At 43.4% G+C, this 26,098-nt stretch overlaps 2 protein-coding genes across 3 annotated transcripts in view; one reads left to right on the top strand and one right to left on the bottom strand.

Annotated features, from left to right (window-relative positions):
- The window catches only part of mpp7a (MAGUK p55 scaffold protein 7a), a 125,410-nt gene extending 101,227 nt beyond the window's left edge, over positions 1-24,183 (bottom strand). The window contains exon 1 of one of the 2 annotated variants that reach the window (XM_084034053.1): positions 23,986-24,183. The gene's annotated coding sequence lies outside the window, so the exon portion shown is untranslated. The remainder of the gene's footprint in view (positions 1-23,985) is intronic. The other variant, XM_084034054.1, reaches the window with a different exon arrangement.
- The window catches only part of thtpa (thiamine triphosphatase), a gene marked incomplete at its 5' end in the record, with an annotated part of 479,666 nt that overhangs the window by 128,377 nt on the left and 325,191 nt on the right, over positions 1-26,098 (top strand). The window lies entirely within an intron of this gene.

Here is a 26,098-nt window from a genome sequence, read left to right as displayed (position 1 = left end):
TGTTAAAAAACCTCCACAAGTTGTGTTTGATGAGATATGATTTAAAGCATTTCTCATCATCCCATAATATTAACTGATCAAACATGTTGCACAGAATTTCCCTGACTCTCCCTCTGGTATATAAATATATATGTCCATGTGTGGTGGAAACTCTCGTAAACAGAAACTAGAATAAACTTTTTTTTGTATTCAGTTAATAATCGCACACACCAAACCACTGTCCCTGCAGGAGTGTCCTTTGAAAATGTAGTGACATCAAATGGCCACTAGATGGAGCAATCAGCTCTCTAATATATCTGCTGTCTGCACAAAAACTATCCTGAAAGTAGTAGACAGTGTAACTCTGCATTTTTGAGTGTGTGTGTGTGTGTGTGTGTGTGTGTGTGTGTGTGTGTGTGTGTGTGTGTGTGTGTGTGTGTGTGTGTGTGTGTGCGTGTGTGTGTGTGTGTGCGTGTGTGCTGCATAACTGTATATGTGTGTGTTTGTCTCTGCCCTCGTCGTGACCTCAGATGTGCCTCAGGCTGCCAGTAAAGATGGGCACAAGTAATCTCATCCACTGGGTCTGCTACTTAGGTCATTACATTGATTCACATTAATTTCCTGGAGACTTACCGAACCCGAACCAGTACTACTTCCACCATAACATGTAATGATTGAAATTATGGGCCTCCAAAAAGAAGGCGAGTCCCCTCTATGTGACACAACAGGTAAAACGTGCTCTTACACACACACACACACTCACTCACACACACACATCACAATACAGTCTTAGAACAGAAGTGTCATTATGTTATTAGTAACACCTGTGCTTTTCCTACAATGACCAGATCAAATGTCTGCTGCGTAAAAGGTTTAGGGGAACGGGATTAATGGTAGGAACACATTTAAAAAACAAAAACACTTATAAATACTGTAAATCATATAGACACACAATAAATAGGTCATATGTAGTGGTTACATTACATCTACATAATAATACAGGCGACGTCTTGGTTAAACAAAACACATAATTGGAAGGTGTTACCTTGGGAAACTGATGTATTTTATAAAATGGAAAATGACACATAATTAAAATACACAATCATTAGTTGCAGAGCGAGACTGTAGTCTCAACTACTTCCTTGTCTTAACACCTCTTTGTCCTGCTCCCATCTCTGCCCTCTGGTTCCCATGCACACACAGCAGCTCTTTGTCTCTTTTGACCCACTAACAGCGAGAGGAGAGACCGCAGTCACTATCAGTCGCCACACACACATTCCACGCAGTCTCTGTCTCTCTCTGTCACACACACACACACACACACACGCATTCACAGCGTGCACGCTCGCCACAGGATCATTAATGACCGATTCAATTATTCCTAGACATGAAATGGCAGGATTAATTATCCCATAAACCCGACAGAGGGATAGAAAGACGGAGGATGGATGGACTGCAAAACACACTTTGCTTAATCAAAAAATATCATTGATGTGAGTGCTTTACTTAAGCCCTGTCAGACCCGGCGTGCTTGACTGAAATTGAATTTGTTTATAGGGAGGGAGAGGCCAGCGCAGTAATCCTCAACACAAACAGAATATGTACTCTGTAACTCCACCTTCCACTGACATTAATTAGATGATGATGGGTTTTCAGATCTGAGCTGCAAACAGCAATGCACCTGCAACGAGAGAGCAGCAGGTAGCCATAAACCTCGCTAATCTGGAACTCCTTCTAAAGGTTGCTGGGTAACCTACATCCTAAACACATATTATGGGGTGATTTACTCTACCTGGGTGATTGGGAATGGTGGTTAGAGGAAAGGGACAGCTGGTTTAACAGACAGACGGGATGAAACGCATAAGAAAGTGGCGATGCAACAGACATGGAATAAAGACGTGTGTGCACGATCCCCCTGCACATTTACACACACACCTTCTGTGTGTCTACAGCACACAGCAGGGCGGCAGCAGGAAGTGGAAGTGAGCCCATTAACAGATGAATAATTGATAGAGTCGGTCAAAACATGGAGAGGAGAGAAAGAAGAAGAAACAAGGATGAAAGATAAGCGAAAATCATGTGAGAAAGAGATGCATAACAAGAGTGATGGAGGAAAAAAAGGTGTAGAAATCACTTCCACCCATCGGCCCGTCTATAAGCTGTGTAACCTAACCGCACTAATACAGCCCGGCCCACTCTAGGACAAAAATAACTATTTTAGGATTCACTCATCTTTGCCGCTAAAAATAATCCCTCATACTATCAACAAGCATTTGTGTTATAATTGAGGCATGAATCCGGTCTCATCGGGTCAACTCTGCAGCCGAGGCAGCAGGCGGGAGGAGAACTGGGTATCACATCAGCTAATATTACCTTGCTGTTGGCCCATAACGGACAGGGAATTGGAGCACGGAAAGGCCAAAGATAGATTTGTGGAAGTTCAGTTTGAACTGATTCAACAGCAAAAACAACAGGTTTAAAAGATTAAGACAGAACCTAAGACTAGAGATCACTATGTAAAAATGAACCAGCATCACCTGGAGAATGAGGACAATGACAGTGAATAAAGACCAACCTGGCTTTACAGAGATGTTACAATCATTAAAAAGCAAAAGCAGCGTATATTCATTCAGCTGTTAGTGTAGCGTAGCAGTACTCGTTAACGCTGTTCTCTGCTAAAGTTAGCTCCAAGTGTTTTTATAGAGATGTCGTGTTTAAGAAAGACAAGAAAGACTCCTTTCAAACTCTCCAATACACGAGTATCACTATTACACAACATGTAACCATGGCGATCCACCTTGCAGATGTCACTGGATAAGTGAAAACATCCCTCATCCTGAGGGGAGCGTGAATGTCTGAAGCCAACTTCCTCGTTAACCAATCAACCACACCAACAGCTGTGAACACACAACACCCAAACAAGCTCACCTCATCTCGGCTAGAGAAATAACCACGACGGTCTCCATAGTAACGGAGACATGCATGCCAGTGGAAGCTTCATGGCAGTCCATCAGATAGCAGTGGTGGATTGACCGAGAGACCTAACAGACTTGATAACACGCCATTACATTGTTATCAAGTGTCCACATTCAAAATCTAATATAAGAGTCTAGAGGATGTGATGCCTGAGTGTGTCACTAAACTAAAGAAGTCAACTCTACAACTTTAACACGCCAGCAGAGCTGTGTCTAAATTTACAATACGATTAAAGAATAAGTAAACAAGATTCAGGGTTTAACAAGAGATGCATGGGATTTTTAGTTTTTACATAATACACAGTGACATATTGTGGCTGTTTGAAAGATAGTTGTGAGGGCCGATATGCAGCCGTTGCCATGTGTCGCCAGCCTTGTCTGAGCTAAAGGGGGAGCTGATTGGAGCTCAGGTGGCCGAGCTCGTACCCCATGACAGCCAGAGAAGCTGAGGGCCAAAGTCGATGCCTGGTTAGGTTACGCCAATGAAGAGCCAAATATACAGGCGATCACACTCAGGAAATGGAAAGATAAACTCTCAAGTTCACATTCCTACAAAACTATCACAGTGCAGCAAAAAGTGAAAATGCTGCATTTGAACTCGACAGTCCTGATGCAAAAATATTCAGAACTATTTAGGCTTGAAAACAACCGCAAATGGAATTAATATCCATGTTTTATTTGCAATAACTACAGTAAGTCGAAGCAGATGTTATTTGCTTGATGCCACAGTGATCTGCCAATTCTGGTTCTGTTGGAAAAAGCTTGTGATGAGAAGTAAACATCGTACATTTCTTAAAGAAAATGAATATTGTTAAAATAGATATCAGTCTGCTCTTTTTGTGGCTCACCTGCAACACAGGTGTTTAAACAGCATCGAGGCTTTCTTTTGTCCTTTTGTGTTTTCACAGGTTTTGACCACGACGACGTAACAAAAGAGCCACGCCCAGCACTCACAGCAGCACAGGGATCCTGCCAGCTGAGAGAAGACCTGGGACGGAGGGGAAATAATGAACTGGAATTCATGTTTTGGCTCGGGAAATAAGACGCAAGCAATCCTTCCTGCTGTGACACAAAAACATCACTTGTAAGCGACTGCTAATCCCGGTGCTAAGCTGCTTATGATTGAAAACAAACAATTATTAGATGCCACCCAGCTGGTGGCGGGGCATCAGTTGACTAGATTGCCGAGCGATTACTAATAGCCCTGGGAGATTGTGTTCAAACTGGTACAAAAGTGGATTTTCAGACACTCGGATACAGTAGTGCAGTGCCTCGTTGGGGCGTGGCCATTTGGAGCGGGCAGATTGCTCGGTCCCCAAAAGGGCTTATTCTAGGATCAATAAACTTTCTTGACAAAACAATCTAGATGTAAACGGCTTGGCTTACATGGATAGTAATCTGGAGCCATAAAATAAAGATGAAAAACATTTTTGTTTTTGAGACTTAAGATTTAAAAGCCAAAAATGATAGTTTGTTGTTTCAGCGCCACCATCAGGCAAAAATTCACCACATTGGACCAAGCACCCCCTTGGCTGCCCGGCAACACGTCTCCCAAGTGTGAAGTAGACCGGAATGGTTCCTGAGATCCGCGAGAACAGACAGCCAGACTCCTGGCTGTATAGTTAGATGCAGCTTTGCGTTACTGCGCTGTCAATAGTTGTTTTATTTGTGCATGTAAGGAAAACATTCATGAAAAATAAGTCGAGGAAAGGATGTAATCATGGAGCCTCATGTGGTTTTCCTGTGGAAAGTGGCTTTCCTCACAAACAAACAAAGAAAACCTCCTCAAAAACAGGATGAGAATGTGTTTTTAGCCACAAAATAACAGCCCCTTTAATACCACATGTATTCACAGACTTTTGTCTCTCTAGAGGCCACCGTGCCACCCACTGGAGTCCCTGCTTCCTACGAGCCACCACACACAGGACAACATCCCGTCCTCTGCCTCCTTCCTCCTGCCCAGGGCGCAAACACAGGTGTAAATCAGCCGGGCTGACGGCTCTTACATTCGCACTGTTACTCACTCTGACAGTAGAATCCCAAACCGCTGGGCATCCTCAATGCTGCCTCGTCCTCAATCACACTCCTCCACCCTCCCACACAGTGCCCCGAGACAGACAAGGCCTCTTAAAAAGCAGTTATGAAAGGGGTCGGTTTAAATGATGTCCGTGCTTGTGAATAAGGGAGTAGTTATAAAAAACCAGAACAGTGAGAAGGGTTTGTTGGATACCAAACTTTGGCCCAGGGAGATTACACAAAGTGCTCTGGGTTTCCCGACCATTTGTTGAGAGACATTTCCCAGGGTGGACAAAGACACACTGGAGCAGATTCACCGTCCAGAGGAGACACAAACTGCTCATGTTAAATCAGACCAGGACTGGCTTTTCAAAGTCATGGTTTCTCACATGTTGCTTTCTTCTCCATCAACACAATTCTCTTCTAAAACTGAGTTTCCATTTTACATTGTTTTCTCACCCAAAGTGCTCCAGGAGCTTTTCTGCCAGAGACAACCGCTATACGGACAGTCATTCTTAAGATTGCAATATACGGCATACAATGTCTCAGAATGAACAATCCCTAACCGCCTTCACAGTGCTGACCTCAGGATAGGACTGCTGGATTGTAGCATAACTTATAATCACGATTATGTTGGCCTATATTGAGATCACAATTGTTTAACATGATTCCTCACTGATTTTGGAAACATGCATTTAGAAAGAAAACTAGCCTACATGGTAAAGTTAAATGCATCAATCACTTCAAGAGTGAAGTTAAGAGGTCTATGAAGAACATTGTGCTCAATTTGTTCATAAAAACACACAAAAAGTCTCATCTACAAAGCGCAGTAAACAAGAAGGGGTCCATGTTTTAAGACGGGTCAGGTGGCTTGTCATCATCGCCACGCTGAGGACTGTCAGGCTTGGTTGACACTCTCACCTGGGTCAAGTAGCACCATCACTCCCAGAGAGGAGGGGAATTATGTATAAGAGGCAAAAAACATTCAAACCAAACGTTATGCAACAAATTAGAGGACACACTTTTTTTTTTTTTTACTGCGGCCTAAAAAAGTGGTCACATTCCCTTGAGTTGTCCTCACATGGTACATTGTTCTCCTTTTAACATGTGCATGTTAAAATGGTCAAGAAGTCCGTCTCCTGCCAACAGTAAAAAAACGAAACAGAAAACAACTGTGACAGCCTTAGTTAACCCAGTGTCTATTCCCACACACAGACTTCAACAAGCATCTCCTTCACCCCCAGCACATGAACCCTCTACCACTCTGCACCCTATTCTTCACTTGTCCATTCCCCACATTGTGTGGACATACGATCCCCTAGAGAGTAATGAAGCAAGTCCTCAAGGTGACCCGGACCTGACCCTGACCAGGACTCAGACAGAAAGACAGATGGGCTGCAGCAACCAACAGCTGAGCCCCACACTACGCCTAATGGCACACGGGGAACCTCAAGTGTATGTGAGTTCAACCCGCACAACTCTGCATCGTCAGCAGAATCTCAAGGCAGATACTCCATCATAAAGTGAGGAGAGCTGGAAAAGAATGACATCTTCTCTTATGAGATAACTCCCGGCAGGAGCGCAGAGCAAATTCTGAGTTTTAAAAACGTAACTGTTGATTTTTACTTCTTTTTCAAACCTTTTTGAACATATATTGTTCACCTTTTTAACAATACATGCTGACAATTTGACATAAACAGTACAGTATTTCTTCCCATTTATATGAAAGTCTGATATTTACTAGTGCCAACAAATTTCAACCAATACTATCGTGACATCCAATCAATGTGTTTCTTCACTTCTGCACAGAGCAGAGGAAGGCGTTGAGCTAATCTTTTCAACCATCAAATTAAATTCCTCCCGTTATCTCTATCCTGTTTGACTCAGAAATACGGTGCAAAGGATAATACTCCTGAAAAGCTGTTTCAGCTTGACTTTTAGTACCATGTTCGTAAATGGATTTTATAGTTAGGTAAAAAGGTTTAACAAGCTGTTATATAAACCCACCCTGTTAACCAGAAAGTACATGGAGACTTCTTAGAAGGCCGCACTGACCATCAAGCACACGCCGCAGCAGAGGCAGCCCATTTCATATTCTTAAACGTCCTTTGATACACACACTTATGTAACACCTTGCACCGCATGAGTGCTGTAAAACACAGGGAAGCTAGTGCTTGGCATAGTAAAAACAACCATGAAGCAAATCCCTTTAGACATTTACATGAGCTTTAATTTGATGACGATTAGGTTAGCCGATAATGATTGGAGCTTTGCAGGCTACGCTCTGCTGCCTGCGTTATTGTTCCGAGTGCATTACATCATCAGATGAAACCGTATACTGGTGCAACACTCGGCCGTGACACGCTTGAGGGAGGCCTGACCGTGCATGCGTGTCTAACAACATCGCTATCAATTTATAATGACAGCGTATGAGGAGAAATGACAAACAAGGGCAGGGAAAGTGTTCGCTGGAGAGTCCTGTTGTACGTGTGTGAACGTGCTTCATGCAGATGAGCAGGATTACATTTTAACTGGAAGATAAAGGACCAAGCACCCTCTCACATTCCTTCACCATGAAGCCACGTTGGTGCTATTTTGTTGGTCTGGTCTGGTCCACAAGCTGGAACCGGTTTGGTTTTATGCAAACTGCCTGGGATGTGTCATTATGGCACATTAGCAAATTAAAAAGGAGCATCAGCAATCAGTGCGGACACCACTGAATGCTGAAGTGAATCCAACTTGTATTGCATTTGTAATAAGCAATCTTACTGATGGTTAATGTAATATATAGTGTCCGACAGGCGAGCCGAGGCCAGCGCCATGAAGGAGGTCACATTTCAGTAGTGGTGGGAGGGGGGAAGATGTGCAGATCTATGGCAGAGTTGGTCTCAAAGAAAACCAAAACTGCACCAATATGGCAACATTTTGGATTTGAAGTTGGTTGAAATCTTCCCCTATGAAATGGGACAACCCTTCAAGACCCTGATACATCGTCATTAGTCATGGATGGTATTTACATAGGTGTGATGAGCCACTACATCACATAATAGCGTTGCTTTGTTGGATAGCAACCCATTCTCCTATCCTGGAGGCAGAGCAGTAACGTGGACAGCAACTTCACTGCTGGATTTAACATTTTGGCCATAACGCATGAGACATGGAAATATGATTGAGGAATGACAGCTAGAAACATCAGCATACTTGCCTCTATTAGCAAAGAGAATACTTACACAAAACTCAATTTGTAAACAGTTTGGTCGCATAGCCCTAGCCCTCCAGCACAACAAGATTTGGGACAGCAGGGCTAAATAGTAGGGGCAACGGGTGTTTTTGGATTGGGCCTGCCTCTAATCAAGCACACTGTTAGTAGAAACAACACTAAACAAACATGTCTGTAATGAGGCGGCATTAACTGTCTTATTTACAACCAGATGGAGGGAAAGTCTGATGGAGCAGACGGAGAAAGGTGCCGAGACGTAATGTGGGCAGCTTTGCCGGTAGCAGATGCTGCACTAAAGCTGCTGTGGGGACGACAATACAACTGTCCAGCCGGCTGCTCCGGTCAGAAACACACAGCAAACATGGACCGAAACAGAGCAGAAGCATGATGGACATGATCGCTCTATACATCACAGTCTGTTGGGATGTATGTGTGAGAGAAAGAGAGAGAGAGAGAGAGTGTGTGTGTGTGTGTGTGTGTGTGTGTGTGTGTGTTTCTTATAATCCTTTCAGCATGTCCCATTGTCAAGAATTTATTACCCTCGAGAGGTTGGACATGGCGACCACACACACACACACACACACACACACACACACACACACACACACACACACACACACACACACACACACACACACACACACACACACACACACACACACACACACACACACACACACACACACAGGGCAGATGGGATGGATCCACAAAATCAATCCTGACAACTCCGTGTCATAATAGATGCAGACGGACCGCACAACCTTGAAGATGGCAAATTCCAAGTCTGCGACGCAGCATTTTCCACGGCGGAGCAGTGTTCACCATACGCAGGCTGTCAGGAATGGAAGTCGGATCATAGCCGTCTCCTGGCACAGCGACAGCAGCCATAATGGAGTGTCAGCGATCACAGCGATCAGCGCCTCCCAAATTACCAACACACACAGGTCAACCTGCAGCCTGACACTGTGTGTGTGTGTGTGTGTGTGTGTGTGTGTGTGTGTGTGTGTGTGTGTGTGTGTGTGTGTGTGTGTGTGTGTGGTAAGGATGCATGGGGGTGCCAAGCCGTCCATCTTACCAGATCCTCTTCACACCGATAGAGACCCTCACAGCAGCCTTTACAAGGCCATTCAACTCTGTGATGTTCCCCCGTGATAAGACCTGCATTGGACTCACACACAACTTATGTAGAAAGCGTTGCCGACTGCGGCAAGGCTTATTCTACTGAGAGGCTTGTGTTGTTTATCTTCTATCCTCCTGCTAAAGTCTCTATTTTCTTAGCTTGGAAAGGAAAAGTGGGAGGCAGATCTCAAATGTGTCCAGCGGTGAAACATAATGACTCCCAGGTTATCTCCCTCCAATTAAAGGGATTGACGAGGCGACGAGTGGGGCTCCGGGGTAAGACTTCGGTCTGTTTTTAGATGCTGGGGAGCTCAAGAGTCGGGTTGCAGGGTGAAGGGGGTAAGCTCACATGATGAAGGGGTTGATAGCGGTGCTGTGACTCTGTATGTGTGTGTCCCCATCCTGCCACAGATCCCTGCCCTCCTACTTGATTATATATGATATATATGATAAGTGTTAAGCAGTAACTCTAGATGCTCGACGGAGCCTGTCAGAGCAGGAAAAAGGAACTACAGTGTCATCTGAATATCGTGTATTTGGCTCCATTACACATTTCATCTCATTCTTTGACTCAAGATCAGACAAAGGCATGGGTTGATCTTGCATCATACATAATATGTGTGTGTGTGTGTTTGATGAAAAACAATTCCTAATCTTTTTTGGAAGCAGAGTAACATAGCTCAGGTAATGGCGTGTAAAAACAGGCCACAAGAATGTTTAGCTGTAATTTGCAGCGCCTGCTGGGGGATAAAAAGGGAAATTCTTCAGTAGTAGTAGAGCTGAAAATAAAGAATGGCTCTGATCCACTGAGGGAAACAGCACAACGTACAAATACACTCCTTTTTCACGTTTCCATCCACTGCTGTGTATGGCTGCAACTAGCAACCTTGCAACTTTTTTCTTTTGTCAAAATATATTGCAATGTGTCCTCAAGTCCCTGGTGTCATCAAATGATGTGTTGAACAGGTCAAAGGAGAAAGTGGAGCCGAAGGATTGTTGCTTTAAAATTTACTTCCAAGATCACCGATTATGAAAATAGTTGTTAATTTCATGTTGACCGTCTAATCCATAAATCATCTATCAGCGCAGCTCTGTATTATATATGCATTCCTCTTGTTGGATTGCCTGAAAGCCCCTCCTCATACTCCTTTTGGACAGTTCATGCAACTTTCTGAAATTGACAATCAAACAAGCCTGGACACAGAAACAAAGAATACAAGGTTTCCTTACACTAACCCTGCTTTCTTTGTTTATGTGTTTACTTTGGAGTGAGACGAAAGCGTTTGAATGATCACCTCACGTTGCCGCTCTGTGACTGAACTGTAGACATTTAAGACACTGACGACACTTCATACAGACTAGTTAATTGAAGCACACCTTAAGTGTGGTGGCATTTAATCCTTAACTTCATATTTGTCTGGTGCCACACTGAAAACAAAATAACTTAAATCTATGAGCAGAACCGGACACTTTGTTTTGACACAGTTTGTCAGGTCATAGTTCCTACTACTCTGCACCCTCAAGCGCCATTATTAATCTCACAGACACACACGGAACATTGCAGTACGTTTCATCATAAGCCTTTCTTTCCTGCGTTTGCACTGGATGGCTCGCGGCTGGTAGTGGTGCACTCCTGAGACCGGGAACAGAACCAACGAGGGGCGAGCTGTTGCACGCAATTAGCAGTTAAGACTGTGAGACGCTGTGAAGTTTCGGGAGAAAGACAAACAGATGTGTTTACAGAGCGATCAGCTGCGGTTGGCGTACAGTAAAGCAGCTCAACTGCTTTCCGCTGCTGGGAAATGGCCTGCGTGTTGAATTCACCTGAGGCCGGGCAAAAGAGAACGGGATGATCCGGCTTGAAAATGACAGAAAAATAATTTTCTCTCTGCTGAATGAGTGAATCAGTGGGCCTCCTCCTTTATCTCTCAGTTAGCTCCAGCAATTAACACATTCCTCCACCCTGCTATGCAGCTCTCATGTTAGACTGGTAACTGAAAACAGGAGTGTGTGGGTGTGGTAACCCCATTTCCCGGTACCCCTGATTATTTTGCATGGGCTTCGGTTGCTAGGAAGAACAGAGGAGGCATGAAGTGGGGAGGAGGCATGAAGCACAAAGCCTCGATTGAGGATCACAGTGGGCGCCCCAAACTCTTAATGTGACTCACCTCATTTAAATATTATCGGTCTAACAATGCACTGAAAAGGGCCGTCGAGGGACTTTTCACCACAGTTGACTAACGTGTCAGTAATGTGTGCGATTCTGCTTGAATGAAAGCTCCAGACGTTCCATCCACCGTCCCTGTAATCGGGGTAATCGTCTGCAGCTCCCCGTCACTTCCATCACGCGTCGTTGCGTTGCTCGAGCTAAAAGCCAATAATGATCTCCGTTGTCGACAACAGCTTATCTAAGTGGCCAAGCAGCACCTGTCAGCAGCCTGGTAATAACATACAGCACACACACGGAGGTAGATAATCCAACACACCTCTCCATTAATTCAACCCTGCCTCTCCACCTTCATCATCACTCACTGAAGCGCTCCCGTCTCCACTCTACTCCACATTCCACACACAATGACATACAGCTGGCACTTCCTCCTCCACTCGAGCGGAGGGGTATCACTTTCCACCACACCCTGCCTCTCATCTCGCTGCTGCTCCGTCAGTGAAACCGGAGACATCGGGAGGCACTTTGTTTAGCCTGGAGTAAAACACAAAACTCTCTGAAAAGATAAGTGCAAGTGTTTCAAACGTGCAAACAATGTAAGGTGTGATGTAAAAAAGCACAGTGAGGTGCTTGGAGAGCCAAGTGTGGGTCAATCTAACAATCGCCACCCTTCTTATGCTAAATTAGGTTTAGTTGCAACTTGCAAGGATAGAAGATCCTTGGAAGTGACATCACATCAGATTTAGGAGGAAGTACCTTGAATGGTGCTGCTGGGTCACTGTTGTTCTTGCCCTCATCCGCTGTAGAAGCCTTACATTAGGGAAACCACGTTTGGGCCTAACTGGGAAACTAGTGGCTGCACAAATCAGCAGGGACCCGCCTGGTTCATGAACTTTGCAGATGCAAAGTAAACAACTCTTTTGGACTGGTGATATCAGCTCGCCAGCTCAGGAGAGAGAACGCGCCATATTGATCGACACTAAGCCATTCTATCCCATCAACAACTCGGGAGATTCCAGCAACTTGCAAACTTGCAAACGTATCTCCAGCTCTCCAAAGTGCAAAGGGAGTAGCCGCTTCGTTGATTCTTTGAGAGAACATATCTTGTAGATAACCTCATCCTTTGGCTGAGAAAGACCAGACAAGTAAGAGAGGAGTACCTGGCTGCTATCTTCAGTGAGAATGAATACCAGTGTTGAGAAATGAACTTAACAAATGTTAGGAATGTACAAGAATGTGTGTTTTAGTATGAAATGGCAAATGCTCATAAGTTGGGGGAAAGGCAGCGCAATGCCTCCAGTTAAAGCATTTTATTGATTCTTGAAGGAGACATTCTACTTTTTGTTACAATAAACACATGAGGATGCCACTGATGTGACTGACAGACCGTGCAAACAGACCTTTAACACACGCTCAGTGCAAATACTCCCAGATGTGCACAATATACACACATAAATATACACTCGCACACAAAGAAGGACCTGGCATTTCTGCCACAGTTGCTTGGACACATTCATTTGTTGAGACCTTCTGTGTTTGCCAACTTTCCCCTTCAACCCCGTTTCACATAACCCTTTTTAATTCCCTGCCAAGAAGAAGAAGTGGAGCTTCTTGCATGAGGGATGATATGGAATCACACGAAACTGCCAAGTAGACGTGGTACAATATGAAAGTTTCACTTCATTATCCTGCCCAAAATCATTGTGATTCATGATAATATCCCGATAATCAGCAACGTACTTAAAACTCTTAAAATGGCACTTAAACATGCTGGAATCTCTTTAATCACTTTTGTTAAGAAACATCTTTTTTTAGTTAAAAAACAATTAAATATTTTTAAATAAGAGGATCATAAATCAAGGTCTCTCATCATAAATAAAGGATAAATACATGTTAAAAATATATATTTTTGCATCCTGTATTCCTCTATTTTCTCTTTCCTAAGATACTATGATGGAACCTGAACACAACCTGAGCAGATTCATGTTAACCAAGTCAAATCATGTAAACATGTATAATTTCTTAACATTGCAATATACAGACGTGTAACAATGTACAATAACTCCAGCATCTTGCTTTGGATCCGTTATTTTTACAACACGTTCATATATTTAGTCAAAGCTGGTTTCAAAGTTAAACTAACCCAGATACATTGGAAAACGTTGTCGGGGTTCATAACATCACGGAGGCGTTTGGTGAATTCCACTGAGCTGTCACATTACACAATGTATCTCACAAAAAACCCATCAGCTGGTTTAATACAGTGGTATGAACCCAAAATAAACTGATTTCATTGCAATAAATGGATAAAAGGATGCCAAAATACTACATAGTGATGTTGATTTATAAAAAGTTGCAGTTAATTTCTCCTTTGGGGGCGATAGCCTGTTTTATGTGGCCGATGACCATTTGGATTATACTGTATGGAATAATCCAGCAAGATATAAATAGACTGTTGGTGATGATAATCCATGCTCTTCACACAGGAAGACTGCCTCGCTGTGCTTTTCAAGTTAAGATCAACATTGACAAAAACCAAAAACTCTATACCTAAGGTATAACAACACAGAGGAAGAACTCTGTGATGTAAAATCCTCAGTGTGGGAGATACTCACCCATCAGCCACCATGGTTCAGGACTGTATATTTTCATTCCAAACACTACCGAAGCTGATCTCACTGTTTATTAGTTCCTCCCTCGAGCTGAAGTTGTGCCACTCAGCAAAAATCAGCTGCTGCAGTGTTTGTTTGGAACTAAATGTCCACTGTGTTGGGCTGGGATATTTGAGAACCATCACTAAGTCAGCTAAAACAAGAAAACGGATTGAATCCCAAGACTCAGATAGCCTGCTGACATGTTGGCGATGTCTTCGACCTCTACCTAACACTTCCACTCTCAAACTCATCCTCCTGATGATTTTTCAACATGGAAGTCGTCACAGTGTAACATTATGGTGCACGGGAGTGTTTAACTACAGGTGTGAAGGGGCGGCGGATAGCTCAGTTGGTCCTGGTAAGTCCTCACTGCAGTCCTCTCTCTCCCTATTTCACTCTCACACTGTCCTCTCTTATTGAAGGCAAACAAAAGCCAAAATAATACTTTAAAAATAAAATAAAAAATAAATAAACACAGGTGTGTAGTACTAGTTTCCTTAACAGGATGTCTGGAACGAGTTGCAAGTGACGTGTTATTGTTCCTGTGTAGTAAATGAGCTGGTAAATAATGTGATGATGCAATCATCACTCACGTACTCCCTGATACCTGATCCCTGATCAGAACAAGTCTAATCCTCAGGTGGATGGTTGGTGAATGTACCCCTGGCAGATTTCCTCCCACAACATTGGATCTAACACCAGTTCCATCCTGTAAAGAAGCAGTCTGTTCCACGGTGGCCCACTGGCACACAATACTCCTCTGTTCACCGGATGCCAAATGGTCCAGTCATCACCCTCCATGCCACCCCCCGCCGCTCCCTTCCTATCTGTCCCAGTCTTTTCTCTCTGTATCAGGCCTTCCCTGACCATGACAGAAGCTGCTGATGGTCAGTCAGATAAGCATCCAGCCGCTGAAGGGACAAAGAAAGAGCTGCTTTCTCTCGAGCTGGTGCTGACGATCCCGGAAGTAAGAGAGGAAACTGGGTGCCCAGAAAAAGCACTACAAGAGCCATTGTAATGACTAACTGTGAGAGCCTGAGATATGGAGGAAAAGTAAGAAACTGGCAGCTTATTTAAGTTATTACCACATCACATCCCTTCAAAGTAGGGCTGTCAATGAATATTCAAAACTTGCATATATTCAAATGTGAAAAAATATTAAAATGAATATTTGGTTGTGGGGGGGAAAAAGCACTACCGCAGCCTTCTGCCTCGCACACAATGAATGCAAAGCTTGAACAATGTCACTTTCACTGAAAAAGAAATGGTAACATTAGCCAAGGGAGGAATAATTCAACAACAACCGGAATGATGTCATAGAAGTCGGCCACCGAGAGAGTGACACCGTGTCCAAACAGAGCTTCATTACATCATGTAAATAAACCATGTGGCGATCAGCTGTGAGCTCAGAATCAGACTGGAGATGCAACCGATGCACGATACTGGAAAAAAAAACTGACATTGTGTGCAACCATAAACAGTTTGGTTGCATAAATGACAGCAAAAAAATCATACCTACAACCGTATAATTATTAAATGAGATTGGTTGTGTTTCACGATGGGTCGGCTGGTCGCCCACAGACGCACCCTGAGGACAGTCCATTCCGGTTGACAGTGTGACTGGGAGTCCCGTCCATCCCTGCAGGGAGAGAGCGTGCAGCTAGCACAAGTCCACCCGACCTAGAGCCGCTGGCGTGGAGGAAATGCACCTAGCGAAGGCTAGCAAGCAGCAGATCCTACATCAACTGCTTGTCTCTGACCTGCTGAGTTGAATACATCGGGCAGACAAGAAGTGTAAATGTATGTTGCCGACATCACATATTGTACAAAATAATTATTGAGCATCAGCCGTTGATCGTGCATTGCAGGTTTTGAGTGAGAGGCAGGAATAAATAGAAACAGGGCGTCTGAAGTTCAGCTCAAAGCAGCGCACTGCTGCTTCATTTTCAGCCAGTTAGGGCACGCTGTCATGGACATTAATGTACAAAAATTGATATTTGTATCGTTCAAACCTATTTCTTTTTTAAGAATTAATATTAAAACATAATTTGACATTCCTACTTCAAAAATACATCTCAACGTTTACGATATGTCAATGGTTTATTACTCCAACAATACTTTATTTATTTGAGACTTCTTTTGTTACAATCAACCACTCTACTGGACGAAAACGCATTTGAAATTACTACAAGCAAAGGCATCATATCTGCTGTAGGTTTTGAGTTATACAGTAACATGTTGAACCATGCAAGCTACAGCCCTTTAACCTATTGTACTATGTACCATAAAAAAAATAATTTGACCCAGTGAACCCAAAAACCTGAACTCCACCCGGCAGAGTCCACTTCTTCAAACTCCAGTCAAATCTAACCTGACTCCACAAATTACATGATGACGCGGTCACCGTCATTGCAAGTAGTAAACAACTCCTACACAAACTGCTGCATGAACATCATAAGCCCTCTGTTTGCAAAGCCCCACAAACCAAAGCAAACTATAAATATCACACTTTAATTTGACTAGAGCCAAAAACGTTTCCCCCCCACAAGGTTACTTAGCAATTAGTGGTGACGAAGGGATAAGTTAGCCGGGAAGCACGTCCTTTGATAAAAGGCCACCATAAGACAGGCAGCAGAGAATGATTACAGCTGTCAACATCTTAGGATGCTTCTTAAATAAAGGGGAAATACCAAATTACATCTTTGACAAAGTTAGGCTCAAATTATCGCAGCCACTTATGTTGGTTTTGTATTGTCTTTGCCATCTGAAGGCAGTTTTGGATATCCAGTGTGGCAAAACCGAATAAACTGGGAAATGACATGGTAGTGCTGGGGGTGTGTTACCTAAAATAAAATACAAAAGAACTTGACTATACTATTAGCAATTAGCAGTTCAGGCACGCTGGCTGAGAAAAGCCATCACACCACAGCCGAAGATAAATAGATACAAATCAGGAAAATGGGGAAAATCTTTTGACCAAGACATAAATCAAACACTGCATATAAAACACAAGTGTACAACAACACAACAAAACATGTTAACATCCTGTCGTGGACTTCAAAATCTCCTAAACAAAATCATATTTTAACTGCAAGCAGAAGTGTTTTATTTGAATCGACTGTAGACCTTTCTAGAAAAGATGCCACATTCCAAGCTCCGCAAATGTTTTGGAATGGCATACACTTCCTGTCTCATAAGTGAGCGTGGTCATGAAGCTTCCACCTCATTTGGAAGCATTAAGAACATTATGTGGACAGATTAAAGCTTATTATTAGTTATTGGGGTATTTATGTTTTCTTTTGCGTACATTAGATGTTTAATTAGTTAGCTGCAGCGAACGATAGTTAGTTAGTTGACAGATTTGGCAAGAGTGTGTTGCTGAGACACAGAAAGGTCTCAAACAAACCTCATTTTCTCCAAATATATCCGTCAGAAAAGTTTAAAATGTGTGGTTTGTGGAAAAAAACGGTCCTTTATTTACTTTGGCGACTATGGAGCCAAAGAATGGGTCATAATCTATATTCACCTACACTTCTAACATTGGAGTTAACAGATTCAGGACCAGCAGCTAGTCTTTTATTTCACCCATTGACTTTAACATGTTTTCTGTGTTTGTAGGGCAGTTCTTTATGCCACGTAGCCTATATTCATTCAATTTGGTGGATGTGTTTCTTAATTAGCTTGTGCTTTATGTATTTTCCAACATTTTTGTTTTTCGAAATGTGTATTTTTGTAAATTAGTGAATGGTCGGTCAGTCATTCCATCTGGTTTGCTTTCGCTGCTGTGTGTGTTAACCTCTCTCTGCCACCATAGATGAATAGGCTTATGTCCACCTCATCTGACTAAACCATATATAGTCAATACCCCTGGAGTTACCACTGAATTATTTAGATACTAGACTCTTCTATTAGCGGCCATGTAACTAACATCTACTGAAGGGAGCAAAATGGGAAACTTTAAACAAAATAACTACAACAGAGAACAGCGCACACAGTCCCAGTGGTTTAGATGGCTCACAATCCTATCCCCTTGTCTGCCATCATCCATATTGAATAGTTTGAATCACGTGGGCCCAGCCATCAAAGAGTGAAGATTGCATAGTTAATGGTCCTAATAGGCTCTTGTGAAGGGGCATTCACAGTTAAATTGCTGTAATTGCACTCAATGAGCAACAAGGGAGAGACTGAGTGTGGGCCAAGCTGACCAAAGAAGAATGAAGGCCTGTCCCATACATGCACACACAAACATGTATGCACACATGCTTTCAAGCTGAGAGACAAAAGCAGGCATTCACACCACACACACACACATACAGACCTCCTTTTGCCAATCAAACATTAACGTGTTGCTGAGCGTAGTCAAGAGGCAATTATGGGGGGCAGAGATGTTAACAGGCAAATGAAAACTCAGCCTCGGAGGGGGTCTGTAGCCAGAAGGAGGTGGCAGGAGACATGGCAACAAGTGTACAGAGCTACAGCTGACACTACTTGAGACACCCAACACACAAAGAGGGGATTTAGCCCGTGAAGCCAGTGTTGCTGTTTGGAGTCCCTGCCAACTGAGAGAAAACAGGCAGCTAAAGAAAACCCTCTTGGGCTAGTCAGCACTATTCTGAAGGACTCACAACAGGACTCTGCAAGAACCCACCATCTAGGGCTGCGCGACATATTGCTCCAACTATATTGTTCAGGGAAGTTCCTGAGCAACAAGTGACAAAGAGCGTGCACGTAACCATGGTGAGAGTATGTGAAAAAATTACAATATATGCAATTTATTTGTGTATATTTCTCACTTTAACCCTGTTGGTCTAAGTAACTTACCGCTACTTTGTGCTGCTCCGTTGTCTGTCCGTGTCGTACTGTTGGATCTATGATCCGTGCGCTGGATCATAGATGGAGAAAAGCCTCGTTTCACGCCACAACATTATCAGTTATGCATTTGTTTGTCACTGCGTGTGTAAGTGGAGGAGTTATTGTGGCAGAAAGTCATTTTTTCCTTTTGATTTTAAATTGTAGTTATTTTTTGTGAGAAAGTAATTGGCGTTCCCGTCTATTATTTTATATTAAACTGTCTCACAGCAACAAGCAAGGAGCAGTTGCTGGGCATGTCAGCTTGTAGTGTTACAACATTACTGGGTGTGAATAACCCCGAGATGAATTACACATTATACGGCATGGTCAAGTTACCGTCACTGTCATCTCTAGAGATCAAGGCAGGAAGGAAAACATCAGTCGCAAGATCGGTGTATGACAACCGAGCTGCCCAAGCACTCTAAATATCAACACAAGCAACATGAATATTGCAACCTCATGGCCCGTTAATACAGCACTGGATATCCATCACTGGCAGCTGACACAGATCCTCTCATGCTGATGGTGCAAACTTTGGAGCCGTGAGGTCAAGCGGCAAAAATGTCAAGTAATACATAATGTCCGCTGATTTATCGTCAAACTTATTGCACCTGTTTGCTTGACACTAATTCAGAAAAGTCCTCAAGCCAATTTCCCACAGCATGAGCTCACAACAACCCACAACTAGACAAGTCATCCGTGGTTGCTGCGATTTGCTGGACAGAGCCACAAACAAGTACACCCTTCGGCCTATTTCGGTTGTGTTCGCATTGTTGAATTATTCACAAGGCTGCCATGAGGGGAATAGGCGTAGTAATGCTAGGCAGGGGCCACGCATGGAAACCCCTCATAAATAAAACAACATTTGACAAATAAGCTTGACGTCAATCAAGTGAACCCACTGCCTCGCTATGTAAGACTATACCCATCACTGACTACTGACAAATTAGTTACAAGCTGTTACAGGCTTAAAGTATGTCTCCACTTGATTGTGCATCAACCCCCTTTTATTTTTTTTTATCATTTTAAATACAATTTTTTTCACTTAAAACTTTTGACTCAAAAAAAACCTACAAAACTTTGAATTTGCAGAGTTGTGTAGCATTTCTTTTAGCCCAAAGCTTTACATGCCAACCTCCTAGTTAGGCTACAGACGTGACTGAAAAGAGGACCACTGTACTCTGCATCAGGAGCTTTGCACTTCTCATGGTGTATGCTTAAAAAACGGGAACAGCGTCCCCTAACAAAACACAGACCACTCATGTATATACAGTAACACATTGTGATTTAACCGTCTCCCCGAGGGTTCAAAGCCTGACTTGCTTTCCCACACCCAGTGCTTTTATTAAGGCTCCCACCGCTCACACAGCCCCTCTGCTTTCTCCATCAAAAGCCGACCCGCAGTGAGTCAGGAGGGCAGCATGCCTGCGCACTGAGCACAGCTTTCGAGCTGGAATAACCAAGCCAACGCAGGTGTCTGATGGCTGCCATTTGCTGGGTGGGCTCATTCCAGCGCAGCGCTGCAGAAGTTTAGGGGTCGCTGAGAGCAACCCTACACCTCTGTGGGACGGGGGTGGGGGGGGGGGGGGCAAAACAACACAGCATCACTCCTGCTGATGCTCATCATCTGTGACCCTGCATCACTTTAATCTCTCCGTCTGGGATCAGCAGGAGGCTCACGAGTGCATTGCAGACTCTGCAACTGAGATTAGTGATAGCATCAAGTAAGATAGCGATGATGTGTGGATGTCAGGACGGGTAGATGGATGAATGGATGAAGGGAATGAGGAATGAATGAAACCGTTAGACCAGTCAGTGTGTGTAGGGATGGTTAGATGTTCTGTCCTGTGTGCTGTGTTTTGATCTTGAGACTTGTTGCATAGGCTATAAATGGATTATACTACTGCAACTATGCACTTGAATACATATTTCATGTGATGCCAAGTTTAGCAATGGCTGGTAGTAAAGGAGGTTCACCTCAATGTGTCAGGGTTCAGCGTGCAGAGACCTGAGTGAGAAACCACTCGCTGTTTAAAGAGGCCCAAACTATCTGACCACCTCTATTTTCAATTCTCTGCCTTTGCTTTGCTAGAGTACTAGAAGGCTGCATTCATGCAGGAACAGAAATAGTTGTATTCTAGGCTGTTACAATGTGCAAAGCCTTGCTTACTGCTTGTCCTTGAAACCCAAATTGTGATCCATTTAGTCCCTGTGTGACATTTAAACTAAAAAGGAAGAATGCCATTAAGTTTATATCCACGGCCGTATTGTGCACCCATTTAAAAATAAATATAACGCCTGCTTAGATCAGCTGTTACCAACCAATTTCAACCAATAATATCATGCCATCCATCCAGCAATCAATCTGTAACGTCAGCACTCCACATAGCCAGTGAAGGTGGTGAGCTAATCTCTCCCTCACGTCCCGGCTGCCTGTCCTGTTTCCCTCAAAAATATGTCACCATACAGAAGATAGATACTCTTGAAATGCCGCCTCAGCTCGACTTTAAGATTAATGATCTATGGTGGTGTTTAAGGGAATAGGTATGAATAAAAGGTGAGTGAAATAAACAATGAGGTTTGAAATGACAGCCCTTTTCTGTGACTCTGAGTGAGCTGATAGTGATCCAAACTAATGCTTGGATTAAGAGTCTTAAACCACTACATCCTATCCACCCTTAAGCCCGAAGAAAATAGCCTTGCTGCTGACAAGCAGTTATGGAAACCAACTCTTGGCTTTGTCTCTGGCCATGAACAGTGCAATGGGCTGCTGACAGGTTCCCCATCAACACAAGCTGCGCTGTTGCAATGACAGGAAGCGTCTGTCTCAATCAGCAGGTTGCTCCGATGAATTCTGGGAGTTGAGCCTCGCGCGCATAGCATTCTTAGTTCCCACACCTCCCTCCCCCCACCCGGTGACCCTCCATGCCAGGAACAAAACCCTGGGAATGTGAGCTATGTGGGGCTGCAGCTCGGAGACACCTGTTCAGACAACCAACACAGGGCAAGGCCTCCTACGCTGGGCCTCGTCTGAGCCGCTGCATCCGACCCCACCCTGACCTCGGCTGCCTATGCTCCACATACACACTCCGGCACTGTGGCAGGGCTCCAACCTGCGGCCTGCGCATATGAGATCATTTTTTTGTGGGTGTGCGAGTTAAAATTTCAAGCGGTCACATTCGTGCGAGTGCATGATGATCTTCATCATTGACATCAGCCACTGTATATCCGTCCAGGAAGGGAACTAAATGAGTGAGTGTGAGCAGATTTGAGTTTGTAGGGCGGGTCAAACTCAGGCTCGTCATAGCCCCATGCTCGCAGGACCACATTTGTGCTTGCGGAGCAGAGTTGCTCCCTCAGAAAGATGCTTCCCGCTCACTTTGCACATTCGTATCATGTGCATGCGCCTGGTTTTGCACGGGTTGAGACTAATCAAACGACATCCACGTGTACGTAGTGATGCACAGCATGTAACATGCGTCCAAAATACTTGTAATCAAAGTCTCCTGGGAGAGTCAGCCTGTCCAGCTGGAATACAGAGTAAAGGCCTCCCACCTTTTTCTCGGTAAGATTGAAAAGAGGAACTCGGCTACTCCCAGAGAGCAGAGGAGCTAGCCAAAACGGCAGACAGGCCACTGAGGCTTCTGAGTTTACACAGAGAAATGTCGGCCCCCGAGAGACGTCCCCTCAGTGGTAATCAGACACAGGCGAAGGAAGGTCATTGTCCACGTCTTTCTCTTTTTCCTCACAGCCAGAGCTCCATGCCGGTGGCGAGGAAACCAACAAGAAACGATGGTAATGAATGACGGAACATGATGCAGAGGTTGTTCCTGGCAACAGGCAGTGAGGTTTCAAATTGATGAAGCTATGCACACTATTAGACACAGATCTTAATGGACTGTGTTCAAAGCAATATGCTGAATAACAACAGCTCTGTAGTTTCATTCATTTCATCTGTAAAGATGCTCCTCTAACAAGCGGTTTAACATCTGAATGAACTCCCCCCCAGCGCCTTAACATCAAGTCCACTTTGTCGAATGATGACCATGTGCGCATTCAATAAGTATGCAGACCCAGTTAAGGGGAACACATTACTCAAAAATAATGGCATTTCCATTTTTAAGAAATTGCTACTGGCATCTTGGGTCTCTCTGATTTATTTATTGTTAAACCACACCAAGAAACAGATGATATCATGGCTTTTTGGGAGTGTAATTAAGCATGTTCATGGCGTAGTAAAGATGCACAGGGGGCTTGCATCATGTGATGAGGGCTCATTCATGATGTGGCGCTCAAGCAATGCTGGTTATGAAAGATTGGTGTAAGACAATTTAAAAAAAGTTATGCAAAAACAAAATATGCAAAAACAAAGGGCTGATGTGATGGAAAGAGGCCATGTGCTGATGAGTCTGTCAGCGGGCTGCCACCTCAGAGGTCAGCCAGTGACGAGCTCCGTGTCGACGCACTTGACTACATGGTGCTGAGTACTTCCTGGACAGTGGGGAACTCCGTGCGTTTAGGGTGTGACGACATGTTGTCATTATGGTTCATGTACATGTTACTATACCTTTACACCATTATTCCCTAGTCTCTCTTTCCCTCCACTGCGCGGTGATAAGAGAGCAGCTTCTGCACTCGTTACTACTGTAACAACGTATCATTGTAATGTAATTATGTTAGCCCGGTGCTAAAGCTACGCTCACTTTAGGCACGGAAACTTCCCAAGATGTCAGGTGAGACTCCATTCAAACAAATAGCACTTTAAAAAAAAGTCGTTTTAATGACGTATTGCACGAAACGAGTGTAACGATAAGTGTCTGTCATTGAGTGTTTGTATTACAACCAACGCGGAACACATAACGATACTCTCCAGTATGTCATGACAAACAAACAAACAAACAAACAAACAAACAGCCACAGAGACTTTCGGTTTTCATCCGCTTCACGTTATTGCGAAGGTAACTTTTTATCGCTGCACGTCAGATGCAATGTGTTGGTACTCACTTTGCAGCGGAGGTCGGAGTTGAATGGTGTCGTGCCGGTCGCTGTGTACTCCAGTGGCTCTTCCGTCAACAAAACTTTCCCGTTGTTTTTATCCTACACTCTAGAAAGCGAGGTTTGTTGCTTTAAACCTCCTTCTCTCATCCCCGCTTTCTGCGGGGTCCCACTGGATACAACCTTTCAACACGTTACGCCTCGGCCGTGCCACTCTCCAAGACGGATAAAGTCTTCTGAGAAGGCGCTGATTTGGAAACGGTTTGTTTGTTTGGACAAAACGTTTACAATTGGATATGCGAGAAGTGCAAAACCGTTCTGAGATCTGCACCGTAGAGGGCTCTCACCATAGGCTGTTACCGCCCAATCGGTTTCCCATTGGTCAGTTTTCTGATCAGGGCGGGGTCTATGGTTTACTTCTGTATTTCTATTGGCTTATAGGATCGTCAATCATCAGCTAACTCCTCGGTCGTATGTTTGCTTCTCCACCGACAGGAGAAAGCATAACAATCGCACTTGGACATCAACATTCTTTGAGAAACAGTGTTCATGGATGTAGAAATATTCATTTGAACCTGCTATTTAAAAAAACAAACAAAGGGGGATGGTTGCAAATTGCTTTTTTATTCTAAAAACAACAACTGACAATTTTCCTTCAATTAAATAATTACTAAGTAAGTAACTTAACATGTCAAAAGAATATGATTTAGTAATGTCATATATACTGGGTCAGGAAGGCCTAACTTATAATTGCACATAATATGTTGTATCTATCCAAGTTTAGCTTTCCATATATCTGCTCCCCACTTTACAAATAATGTAGGCCAATTATATATATATATATATATATATATATATATATATATATATATATATATATATATATATATATATGAAGTTGTTAATTGATTGCAAGCTATGTGTATTATTTGGATGAGTTGTGTTGCTTTAATACTAGAGATATACCTCCCCCTATAGGTCATCTTAAGACACAACGCAACAAGTCGTTAAACACCACAAAAGGCACTTTGTAAAATGTCAAGAAACAAATCAAATGGGCCTCAAAATAGTTGAAGCCAAATGAGTCCATCTTCAGTCACAGTCAAGTGTGTGTGTGATCCCGTCCACCCATCAAAGACAATGCCAAGACTCCTGACAGACTACACCTTTCCCCTGCATCACTTTTATCTCTCAGGATCAGTTTAGAGTTTGAACGTTTTATTTGTCACATACTCAACAAGCTACATTTCAACAGCATATGCAGAAATATGCAGCAAACTAATAAGTGGACGCCTGAAGACGGAAAGCATCTTATATTATCAGTAGACTGAGCATACACAAATTGCAACAAAAAAAGAAAACCATATGTGTCTGTTTGCATGCGGACAAGTACCAGAAATGTGCTAACAATAGAAGCACCCACGTTGTGCCTCCCTTGTCCCCACATTAAAGTGTGTTGTGTGCCAAAACGCTGAACCGCAGCTTCTTTTGTCCTCAGCCTGAGATATTATGTGGGGTATATTGTCTGGGAACAATGGAGCCCAGCATCCCTCTTCTGACAGATAGTCACACTGGACCATCAACACAACGCGGTCAAAGCCACAAATTTGAAGAGAATGCTCTGCATGCACATTACTTTCTCTCTTTAATAGTCTTACTTCTGTTTTATGCCTATTGCTGAAACGTATTTGCTGAAGGCAGTGGATACTACAATCTAAATAAAAAATAAACCATCCTGTGATTTAATTTCAATGCTGCAATGCTTTTAAAAAAAAAACGGAAATTATATTGTGGGGTACTGTGTAGCTACTACAGATGGGAAGGGAGTGCAGTAGTTATTCTGCTTGCAATGTCACAATATAACCACTAGATGTCAGACGAGAACAAGTCACTGTCTGCTGTAAGCCTTTTATAAACCTTACATCTCAAGCCCTTGATGGAAAAATAAACTACCGGGGTTATTTAGTCAAACTGTTAAACATCCAATTATGGATAGAAAATCATAATCCATCCTACACAAAAGCACAAATACAATGGTTTACAAGTTTTCGAGACCGCTCCGCTCCAACCAGTGTGTCTGTTTATGTGTGTCCCGGATGTTGCAATCGGAAGAGGGGAATGG

Source organism: Eutrigla gurnardus (genome assembly GCF_963514095.1).
Source record: "Eutrigla gurnardus genome assembly, chromosome: 18".
In the NCBI taxonomy this organism is placed as follows: Eukaryota; Metazoa; Chordata; class Actinopteri; order Perciformes; family Triglidae; genus Eutrigla; species Eutrigla gurnardus.
The sequence above is the reverse complement of the archived record's forward strand: the minus strand, read 5'-3'. Positions and strand labels throughout refer to the sequence as shown.